Here is an 11,591-nt window from a genome sequence, read left to right as displayed (position 1 = left end):
CATTTATTATATTAAGCAAACCAGATGGCACAATTTTTGTGTTTTAATTATTTATCGATAGTCAGGAGGACACTCCAACACACAGATATAATTAAGCAGTAGGGATGACCAGAGGCTAGAAGGGATGACCAGGGATGTTCTCTGTTTAGTGAGTCCTCCAGATGACCAGGGATGTTCTCTGTTTAGTGAGTCCTCCAGATCAGAGGCAGTAGGGATGACCAGGGATGTTCTCTGTTTAGTGAGTCCTCCAGATCAGAGGCAGTAGGGATGACCAGAGGCTAGAAGGGATGACCAGGGATGTTCTCTGTTTAGTGAGTCCTCCAGATGACCAGGGATGTTCTCTGTTTAGTGAGTCCTCTAGATCAGAGGCAGTAGGGATGACCAGGGATGTTCTCTGTTTAGTGAGTCCTCCAGATCAGAGGCAGTAGGGATGACCAGAGGCTAGAAGGGATGACCAGGGATGTTCTCTGTTTAGTGAGTCCTCCAGATGACCAGGGATGTTCTCTGTTTAGTGAGTCCTCCAGATCAGAGGCTAGAAGGGATGACCAGGGATGTTCTCTGTTTAGTGAGTCCTCCAGATGACCAGGGATGTTCTCTGTTTAGTGAGTCCTCCAGATCAGAGGCTAGAAGGGATGACCAGGGATGTTCTCTGTTTAGTGAGTCCTCCAGATGACCAGGGATGTTCTCTGTTTAGTGAGTCCTCCAGATCAGAGGCTAGAAGGGATGACCAGGGATGTTCTCTGTTTAGTGAGTCCTCCAGATCAGAGGCAGTAGGGATGACCAGGGATGTTCTCTGTTTAGTGAGTCCTCCAGATCAGAGGCAGTAGGGATGACCAGGGATGTTCTCTGTTTAGTGAGTCTTCCAGATCAGAGGCAGTAGGGATGACCAGGGATGTTCTCTGTTTAGTGAGTCCTCCAGATCAGAGGCAGTAGGGATGACCAGAGGCTAGAAGGGATGACCAGGGATGTTCTCTGTTTAGTGAGTCCTCCAGATCAGAGGCAGCAGGGATGACCAGGGATGTTCTCTGTTTAGTGAGTCCTCCAGATCAGAGGCAGTAGGGATGACCAGGGATGTTCTCTGTTTAGTGAGTCCTCCAGATCAGAGGCAGCAGGGATGACCAGGGATGTTCTCTGTTTAGTGAGTCCTCCAGATCAGAGGCAGTAGGGATGACCAGGGATGTTCTCTGTTTAGTGAGTCCTCCAGATCAGAGGCAGTAGGGATGACCAGGGATGTTCTCTGTTTAGTGAGTCCTCCAGATCAGAGGCAGTAGGGATGACCAGGGATGTTCTCTGTTTAGTGAGTCCTCCAGATCAGAGGCAGTAGGAATGACCAGAGGCTAGAAGGGATGACCAGGGATGTTCTCTGTTTAGTGAGTCCTCCAGATGACCAGGGATGTTCTCTGTTTAGTGAGTCCTCCAGATCAGAGGCAGTAGGGATGACCCGAGGCTAGAAGGGATGACCAGGGATGTTCTCTGTTTAGTGAGTCCTCCAGATGTCCAGGGATGTTCTCTGTTTAGTGAGTCCTCCAGATCAGAGGCAGTAGGGATGACCAGAGGCTAGAAGGGATGACCAGGGATGTTCTCTGTTTAGTGAGTCCTCCAGATCAGAGGCAGTAGGGATGACCAGAGGCTAGAAGGGATGACCAGGGATGTTCTCTGTTTAGTGAGTCCTCCAGATGACCAGGGATGTTCTCTGTTTAGTGAGTCCTCCAGATCAGAGGCAGTAGGGATGACCAGGGATGTTCTCTGTTTAGTGAGTCCTCCAGATCAGAGGCAGTAGGGATGACCAGAGGCTAGAAGGGATGACCAGGGATGTTCTCTGTTTAGTGAGTCCTCCAGATGACCAGGGATGTTCTCTGTTTAGTGAGTCCTCCAGATCAGAGGCAGTAGGGATGACCAGAGGCTAGAAGGGATGACCAGGGATGTTCTCTGTTTAGTGAGTCCTCCAGATGACCAGGGATGTTCTCTGTTTAGTGAGTCCTCCAGATCAGAGGCAGTAGGGATGACCAGAGGCTAGAAGGGATGACCAGGGATGTTCTCTGTTTAGTGAGTCCTCCAGATGACCAGGGATGTTCTCTGTTTAGTGAGTCCTCCAGATCAGAGGCAGTAGGGATGACCAGAGGCTAGAAGGGATGACCAGAGATGTTCTCTGTTTAGTGAGTCCTCCAGATGACCAGGGATGTTCTCTGTTTAGTGAGTCCTCCAGATCAGAGGCAGTAGGGATGACCAGAGGCTAGAAGGGATGACCAGGGATGTTCTCTGTTTAGTGAGTCCTCCAGATGACCAGGGATGTTCTCTGTTTAGTGAGTCCTCTAGATCAGAGGCAGTAGGGATGACCAGGGATGTTCTCTGTTTAGTGAGTCCTCCAGATCAGAGGCAGTAGGGATGACCAGAGGCTAGAAGGGATGACCAGGGATGTTCTCTGTTTAGTGAGTCCTCCAGATGACCAGGGATGTTCTCTGTTTAGTGAGTCCTCCAGATCAGAGGCTAGAAGGGATGACCAGGGATGTTCTCTGTTTAGTGAGTCCTCTAGATGACCAGGGATGTTCTCTGTTTAGTGAGTCCTCCAGATCAGAGGCTAGAAGGGATGACCAGGGATGTTCTCTGTTTAGTGAGTCCTCCAGATGACCAGGGATGTTCTCTGTTTAGTGAGTCCTCCAGATCAGAGGCAGTAGGGATGACCAGAGGCTAGAAGGGATGACCAGGGATGTTCTCTGTTTAGTGAGTCCTCCAGATGACCAGGGATGTTCTCTGTTTAGTGAGTCCTCTAGATCAGAGGCAGTAGGGATGACCAGGGATGTTCTCTGTTTAGTGAGTCCTCCAGATCAGAGGCAGTAGGGATGACCAGAGGCTAGAAGGGATGACCAGGGATGTTCTCTGTTTAGTGAGTCCTCCAGATGACCAGGGATGTTCTCTGTTTAGTGAGTCCTCCAGATCAGAGGCTAGAAGGGATGACCAGGGATGTTCTCTGTTTAGTGAGTCCTCCAGATGACCAGGGATGTTCTCTGTTTAGTGAGTCCTCCAGATCAGAGGCTAGAAGGGATGACCAGGGATGTTCTCTGTTTAGTAAGTCCTCCAGATGACCAGGGATGTTCTCTGTTTAGTGAGTCCTCCAGATCAGAGGCTAGAAGGGATGACCAGGGATGTTCTCTGTTTAGTGAGTCCTCCAGATCAGAGGCAGTAGGGATGACCAGGGATGTTCTCTGTTTAGTGAGTCCTCCAGATCAGAGGCAGTAGGGATGACCAGGGATGTTCTCTGTTTAGTGAGTCCTCCAGATCAGAGGCAGTAGGGATGACCAGGGATGTTCTCTGTTTAGTGAGTCCTCCAGATCAGAGGCAGTAGGGATGACCAGGGATGTTCTCTGTTTAGTGAGTCCACCAGATCAGAGGCAGTAGGGATGACCAGGGATGTTCTCTGTTTAGTGAGTCCTCCAGATCAGAGGCAGTAGGGATGACCAGGGATGTTCTCTGTTTAGTGAGTCCTCCAGATCAGAGGCAGTAGGGATGACCAGGGATGTTCTCTGTTTAGTGAGTCTTCCAGATCAGAGGCAGTAGGGATGACCAGGGATGTTCTCTGTTTAGTGAGTCCTCCAGGTCAGAGGCAGTAGAGATGACCAGGGATGTTCTCTGTTTAGTGAGTTCTCCAGATCAGAGGCAGTAGGAGTGACCAGGGATGTTCTCTGTTTAATGAGTCCTCCAGATCAGAGGCAGTAGGTATGACCAGGGATGTTCTCTGTTTAGTGAGTCCTCCAGATCAGAGGCAGTAGGGATGACCAGGGATGTTCTCTGTTTAGTGAGTCCGTCAGATCAGAGGCAGTAGGGATGACCAGGGATGTTCTCTGTTTAGTGAGTCCTCCAGATCAGAGGCAGTAGGGATGACCAGGGATGTCCTCTGTTTAGTGAGTTCTCCAGATCAGAGGCAGTAGGAGTGACCAGGGATGTTCTCTGTTTAATGAGTCCTCCAGATCAGAGGCAGTAGGGATGACCAGGGATGTTCTCTGTTTAGTGAGTCCTCCAGATCAGAGGCAGTAGGGTTGACCAGGGATGTTCTCTGTTTAGTGAGTCCTCCAGACCAGAGGCAGTAGGGATGACCAGGGATGTTCTCTGTTTAGTGAGTCCTCCAGATCAGAGGCAGTAGGGAGGACCAGGGATGTTCTCTGTTTAGTGAGTCCTCCAGATCAGAGACAGTAGGGATGACCAGGGATGTTCTCTGTTTAGTGAGTCCTCCAGATCAGAGACAGTAGGGATGACCAGGGATGTTCTCTGTTTAGTGAGTCCTCCAGATCAGAGGCAGTAGGGAGGACCAGGGATGTTCTCTGTTTAGTGAGTCCTCCAGATCAGAGACAGTAGGGATGACCAGGGATGTTCTCTGTTTAGTGAGTCCACCAGATCAGAGGCAGTAGGGATGACCAGGGATGTTCTCTGTTTAGTGAGTCCACCAGATCAGAGGCAGTAGGGATGACCAGGGATGTTCTCTGTTTAGTGAGTCCTCCAGATCAGAGGCAGTAGGGATGACCAGGGATGTTCTCTGTTTAGTGAGTCCTCCAGATCAGAGGCAGTAGGGATGACCAGGGATGTTCTCTGTTTAGTGAGTCCTCCAGATCAGAGGCAGTAGGGATGACCAGGGATGTTCTCTGTTTAGTGAGTCCTCCAGATCAGAGGCAGTAGAGATGACCAGGGATGTTCTCTGTTTAGTGAGTCCTCCAGATCAGAGGCAGTAGGTATGACCAGGGATGTTCTCTGTTTAGTGAGTCCTCCAGATCAGAGGCAGTAGGGATGACCAGGGATGTTCTCTGTTTAGTGAGTCCGTCAGATCAGAGGCAGTAGGGATGACCAGGGATGTTCTCTGTTTAGTGAGTCCTCCAGATCAGAGGCAGTAGGGATGACCAGGGATGTTCTCTGTTTAGTGAGTCCTCCAGATCAGAGGCAGTAGGAGTGACCAGGGATGTTCTCTGTTTAGTGAGCCCTCCAGATCAGAGGCAGTAGGGATGACCAGGGATGTTCTCTGTTTAGTGAGTCCTCCAGATCAGAGGCAGTAGGGATGACCAGGGATGTTCTCTGTTTAGTGAGTCCTTCAGATCAGAGGCAGTAGGGACAACCAGGGATGTTCTCTGTTTAGTGAGTCCTCCAGATCAGAGACAGTAGGGATGACCAGGGATGTTCTCTGTTTAGTGAGTCCTCCAGATCAGAGACAGTAGGGATGACCAGGGATGTTCTCTGTTTAGTGAGTCCTCCAGATCAGAGGCAGTAGGGATGACCAGGGATGTTCTCTGTTTAGTGAGTCCTCCAGATCAGAGGCAGTAGGGATGACCAGGGATGTTCTCTGTTTAGTGAGTCCTCCAGATCAGAGGCAGTAGGGACGACCAGGGATGTTCTCTGTTTAGTGAGTCCACCAGATCAGAGGCAGTAGGGATGACCAGGGATGTTCTCTGTTTAGTGAGTCCTCCAGACCAGAGGCAGTAGGGATGACCAGGGATGTTCTCTGTTTAGTGAGTCCTCCAGATCAGAGGCAGTAGGGATGACCAGGGTTGTTCTCTGTTTAGTGAGTCCTCCAGATCAGAGGCAGTAGGGATGACCAGGGATGTTCTCTGTTTAGTGAGTCCTCCAGATCAGAGACAGTAGGGATGACCAGGGATGTTCTCTGTTTAGTGAGTCCACCAGATCAGAGGCAGTAGGGATGACCAGGGATGTTCTCTGTTTAGTGAGTCCACCAGATCAGAGGCAGTAGGGATGACCAGGGATGTTCTCTGTTTAGTGAGTCCTCCAGATCAGAGACAGTAGGGATGACCAGGGATGTTCTCTGTTTAGTGAGTCCTCCAGATCAGAGACAGTAGGGATGACCAGGGATGTTCTCTGTTTAGTGAGTCCTCCAGATCAGAGGCAGTAGGGATGACCAGGGATGTTCTCTGTTTAGTGAGTCCTCCAGATCAGAGGCAGTAGGGATGACCAGGGATGTTCTCTGTTTAGTGAGTCCTCCAGATCAGAGGCAGTAGGGATGACCAGGGATGTTCTCTGTTTAGTGAGTCCTCCAGATCAGAGGTAGTAGGGACGACCAGGGATGTTCTCTGTTTAGTGAGGCCTCCAGATCAGAGGTAGTAGGGACGACCAGGGATGTTCTCTGTTTAGTGAGTCCCCCAGATCAGAGGCAGTAGGGATGACCAGTGATGTTCTCTGTTTAGTGAGTCCTCCAGATCAGAGGTAGTAGGGACGACCAGGGATGTTCTCTGTTTAGTGAGTCCTCCAGATCAGAGGCAGTAGGGATGACCAGGGATGTTCTCTGTTTAGTGAGTCCACCAGATCAGAGGCAGTAGGGATGACCAGGGATGTTCTCTGTTTAGTGAGTTCTCCAGATCAGAGACAGTAGGGATGACCATAGATGTTCTCTGTTTAGTGAGTCCTCCAGATCAGAGACAGTAGGGATGACCAGGGATGTTCTCTGTTTAGTGAGTCCACCAGATCAGAGGCAGTAGGGATGACCAGGGATGTACTCTGTTTAGTGAGTCCTCCAGATCAGAGGCAGTAGGGATGACCAGGGATGTTCTCTTTTTAGTCATTCCTCCTGATCAGAGGCAGTAGGGATGACCAGGGATGTTCTCTGTTTAGTGAGTCCTCCAGATCAGAGGCAGTAGGGATGACCAGGGATGTTCTCTGTTTAGTGAGTCCTCCAGATCAGAGGCAGTAGGGATGACCAGGGATGTTCTCTGTTTAGTGAGTCCTCCAGATCAGAGGTAGTAGGGACGACCAGGGATGTTCTCTGTTTAGTGAGTCCTCCAGATCAGAGGTAGTAGGGACGACCAGGGATGTTCTCTGTTTAGTGAGTCCCCCAGATCAGAGGCAGTAGGGATGACCAGTGATGTTCTCTGTTTAGTGAGTCCTCCAGATCAGAGGTAGTAGGGACGACCAGGGATGTTCTCTGTTTAGTGAGTCCCCCAGATCAGAGGCAGTAGGGATGACCAGGGATGTTCTCTGTTTAGTCATTCCTCCTGATCAGAGGCAGTAGGGATGACCAGGGATGTTCTCTTTTTAGTCATTCCTCCTGATCAGAGGCAGTAGGGATGACCAGGGATGTTCTCTGTTTAGTGAGTCCTCCAGATCAGAGGCAGTAGGGATGACCAGGGATGTTCTCTGTTTAGTGAGTCCTCCAGATCAGAGGCAGTAGGGATGACCAGGGATGTTCTCTGTTTAGTGAGTCCTCCAGATCAGAGGTAGTAGGGACGACCAGGGATGTTCTCTGTTTAGTGAGTCCTCCAGATCAGAGGTAGTAGGGACGACCAGGGATGTTCTCTGTTTAGTGAGTCCCCCAGATCAGAGGCAGTAGGGATGACCAGTGATGTTCTCTGTTTAGTGAGTCCTCCAGATCAGAGGTAGTAGGGACGACCAGGGATGTTCTCTGTTTAGTGAGTCCCCCAGATCAGAGGCAGTAGGGATGACCAGGGATGTTCTCTGTTTAGTGAGTCCTCCAGATCAGAGGCAGTAGGGATGACCAGGGATGTTCTCTGTTTAGTGAGTCCTCCAGATCAGAGGCAGTAGGGATGACCAGGGATGTTCTCTGTTTAGTGAGTCCTCCAGATCAGAGGCAGTAGAGATGACCAGGGATGTTCTCTGTTTAGTGAGTCCTCCAGATCAGAGGCAGTAGGGATGACCAGGGAGGTTCTCTGTTTAGTGAGTCCACCAGATCAGAGGCAGTAGGGATGACCAGGGAGGTTCTCTGTTAAGTGAGTCCTCCAGATCAGAGGCAGTAGGGATGACCAGGGATGTTCTCTGTTTAGTGAGTCCTCCAGATCAGAGGCAGTAGGGATGACCAGGGATGTTCTCTGTTTAGTGAGTCCTCCAGATCAGAGGTAGTAGAGATGACCAGGGATGTTCTCTGTTTAGTGAGTCCACCAGATCAGAGGCAGTAGGGATGACCAGGGATGTTCTCTGTTTAGTGAGTCCACCAGATCAGAGGCAGTAGGGATGACCAGGGATGTTCTCTGTTTAGTGAGTCCTCCAGATCAGAGACAGTAGGGATGACCAGGGATGTTCTCTGTTTAGTGAGTCCTCCAGATCAGAGACAGTAGGGATGACCAGGGATGTTCTCTGTTTAGTGAGTCCACCAGATCAGAGGCAGTAGGGATGACCAGGGATGTTCTCTGTTTAGTGAGTCCTCCAGATCAGAGGCAGTAGGGATGACCAGGGATGTTCTCTGTTTAGTCAGTCCTCCAGATCAGAGGCAGTAGGGATGACCAGGGATGTTCTCTGTTTAGTGAGTCCTCCAGATCAGAGGCAGTAGGGATGACCAGGGATGTTCTCTGTTTAGTGAGTCCTCCAGATCAGAGGCAGTAGGGATGACCAGGGATGTTCTCTGTTTAGTGAGTCCTCCAGATCAGAGGTAGTAGGGAGGACCAGGGATGTTCTCTGTTTAGTGAGTCCTCCAGATCAGAGGTAGTAGGGACGACCAGGGATGTTCTCTGTTTAGTGAGTCCCCCAGATCAGAGGCAGTAGGGATGACCAGTGATGTTCTCTGTTTAGTGAGTCCTCCAGATCAGAGGTAGTAGGGACGACCAGGGATGTTCTCTGTTTAGTGAGTCCCCCCAGATCAGAGGCAGTAGGGATGACCAGGGATGTTCTCTGTTTAGTGAGTCCTCCAGATCAGAGGCAGTAGGGATGACCAGGGATGTTCTCTGTTTAGTGAGTCCTCCAGATCAGAGGCAGTAGGGATGACCAGGGATGTTCTCTGTTTAGTGAGTCCTCCAGATCAGAGGCAGTATGGATGACCAGGGATGTTCTCTGTTTAGTGAGTCCTCCAGATCAGAGGCAGTAGAGATGACCAGGGATGTTCTCTGTTTAGTGAGTCCTCCAGATCAGAGGCAGTAGGGATGACCAGGGATGTTCTCTGTTTAGTGAGTCCTCCAGATCAGAGGCAGTAGGGATGACCAGGGATGTTCTCTGTTTAGTGAGTCCTCCAGATCAGAGGCAGTAGGGATGACCAGGGATGTTCTCTGTTTAGTGAGTCCACCAGATCAGAGGCAGTAGGGATGACCAGGGATGTTCTCTGTTTAGTGAGTTCTCCAGATCAGAGACAGTAGGGATGACCAGGGATGTTCTCTGTTTAGTGAGTCCTCCAGATCAGAGACAGTAGGGATGACCAGGGATGTTCTCTGTTTAGTGAGTCCACCAGATCAGAGGCAGTAGGGATGACCAGGGATGTACTCTGTTTAGTGAGTCCTCCAGATCAGAGGCAGTAGGGATGACCAGGGATGTTCTCTTTTTAGTCATTCCTCCTGATCAGAGGCAGTAGGGATGACCAGGGATGTTCTCTGTTTAGTGAGTCCTCCAGATCAGAGGCAGTAGGGATGACCAGGGATGTTCTCTGTTTAGTGAGTCCTCCAGATCAGAGGCAGTAGGGATGACCAGGGATGTTCTCTGTTTAGTGAGTCCTCCAGATCAGAGGTAGTAGGGACGACCAGGGATGTTCTCTGTTTAGTGAGTCCTCCAGATCAGAGGTAGTAGGGACGACCAGGGATGTTCTCTGTTTAGTGAGTCCCCCAGATCAGAGGCAGTAGGGATGACCAGTGATGTTCTCTGTTTAGTGAGTCCTCCAGATCAGAGGTAGTAGGGACGACCAGGGATGTTCTCTGTTTAGTGAGTCCCCCAGATCAGAGGCAGTAGGGATGACCAGGGATGTTCTCTGTTTAGTGAGTCCTCCAGATCAGAGGCAGTAGGGATGACCAGGGATGTTCTCTGTTTAGTGAGTCCTCCAGATCAGAGGCAGTAGGGATGACCAGGGATGTTCTCTGTTTAGTGAGTCCTCCAGATCAGAGGCAGTAGAGATGACCAGGGATGTTCTCTGTTTAGTGAGTCCTCCAGATCAGAGGCAGTAGGGATGACCAGGGAGGTTCTCTGTTTAGTGAGTCCACCAGATCAGAGGCAGTAGGGATGACCAGGGAGGTTCTCTGTTAAGTGAGTCCTCCAGATCAGAGGCAGTAGGGATGACCAGGGATGTTCTCTGTTTAGTGAGTCCTCCAGATCAGAGGCAGTAGGGATGACCAGGGATGTTCTCTGTTTAGTGAGTCCTCCAGATCAGAGGTAGTAGAGATGACCAGGGATGTTCTCTGTTTAGTGAGTCCACCAGATCAGAGGCAGTAGGGATGACCAGGGATGTTCTCTGTTTAGTGAGTCCACCAGATCAGAGGCAGTAGGGATGACCAGGGATGTTCTCTGTTTAGTGAGTCCTCCAGATCAGAGACAGTAGGGATGACCAGGGATGTTCTCTGTTTAGTGAGTCCTCCAGATCAGAGACAGTAGGGATGACCAGGGATGTTCTCTGTTTAGTGAGTCCACCAGATCAGAGGCAGTAGGGATGACCAGGGATGTTCTCTGTTTAGTGAGTCCTCCAGATCAGAGGCAGTAGGGATGACCAGGGATGTTCTCTGTTTAGTCAGTCCTCCAGATCAGAGGCAGTAGGGATGACCAGGGATGTTCTCTGTTTAGTGAGTCCTCCAGATCAGAGGCAGTAGGGATGACCAGGGATGTTCTCTGTTTAGTGAGTCCTCCAGATCAGAGGCAGTAGGGATGACCAGGGATGTTCTCTGTTTAGTGAGTCCTCCAGATCAGAGGTAGTAGGGAGGACCAGGGATGTTCTCTGTTTAGTGAGTCCTCCAGATCAGAGGTAGTAGGGACGACCAGGGATGTTCTCTGTTTAGTGAGTCCCCCAGATCAGAGGCAGTAGGGATGACCAGTGATGTTCTCTGTTTAGTGAGTCTTCCAGATCAGAGGTAGTAGGGACGACCAGGGATGTTCTCTGTTTAGTGAGTCCCCCCAGATCAGAGGCAGTAGGGATGACCAGGGATGTTCTCTGTTTAGTGAGTCCTCCAGATCAGAGGCAGTAGGGATGACCAGGGATGTTCTCTGTTTAGTGAGTCCTCCAGATCAGAGGCAGTAGGGATGACCAGGGATGTTCTCTGTTTAGTGAGTCCTCCAGATCAGAGGCAGTATGGATGACCAGGGATGTTCTCTGTTTAGTGAGTCCTCCAGATCAGAGGCAGTAGAGATGACCAGGGATGTTCTCTGTTTAGTGAGTCCTCCAGATCAGAGGCAGTAGGGATGACCAGGGAGGTTCTCTGTTTAGTGAGTCCACCAGATCAGAGGCAGTAGGGATGACCAGGGAGCTTCTCTGTTTAGTGAGTCCTCCAGATCAGAGGCAGTAGGGATGACCAGGGATGTTCTCTGTTTAGTGAGTCCTCCAGATCAGAGGCAGTAGGGATGACCAGGGATGTTCTCTGTTTAGTGAGTCCTCCAGATCAGAGGTAGTAGGGACGACCAGGGATGTTCTCTGTTTAGTGAGTCCTCCAGATCAGAGGTAGTAGGGACGACCAGGGATGTTCTCTGTTTAGTGAGTCCCCCAGATCAGAGGCAGTAGGGATGACCAGTGATGTTCTCTGTTTTAGTGAGTCCTCCAGATCAGAGGTAGTAGGGACGACCAGGGATGTTCTCTGTTTAGTGAGTCCCCCAGATCAGAGGCAGTAGGGATGACCAGGGATGTTCTCTGTTTAGTGAGTCCTCCAGATCAGAGGCAGTAGGGATGACCAGGGATGTTCTCTGTTTAGTGA

General features: G+C 50.4%; 1 protein-coding gene across 1 annotated transcript in view; it reads left to right on the top strand.

Moving 5' to 3' along the window:
- LOC129829403 (RNA-binding protein 10-like) overlaps positions 1 to 11,591 on the top strand; it is a 164,548-nt gene that overhangs the window by 21,726 nt on the left and 131,231 nt on the right. The window lies entirely within an intron of this gene.

This window comes from Salvelinus fontinalis, chromosome 31 (genome assembly GCF_029448725.1).
Source record: "Salvelinus fontinalis isolate EN_2023a chromosome 31, ASM2944872v1, whole genome shotgun sequence".
Classification (NCBI taxonomy): domain Eukaryota; kingdom Metazoa; phylum Chordata; class Actinopteri; order Salmoniformes; family Salmonidae; genus Salvelinus; species Salvelinus fontinalis.
This window is presented reverse-complemented; position numbering and strand designations above follow the sequence as displayed.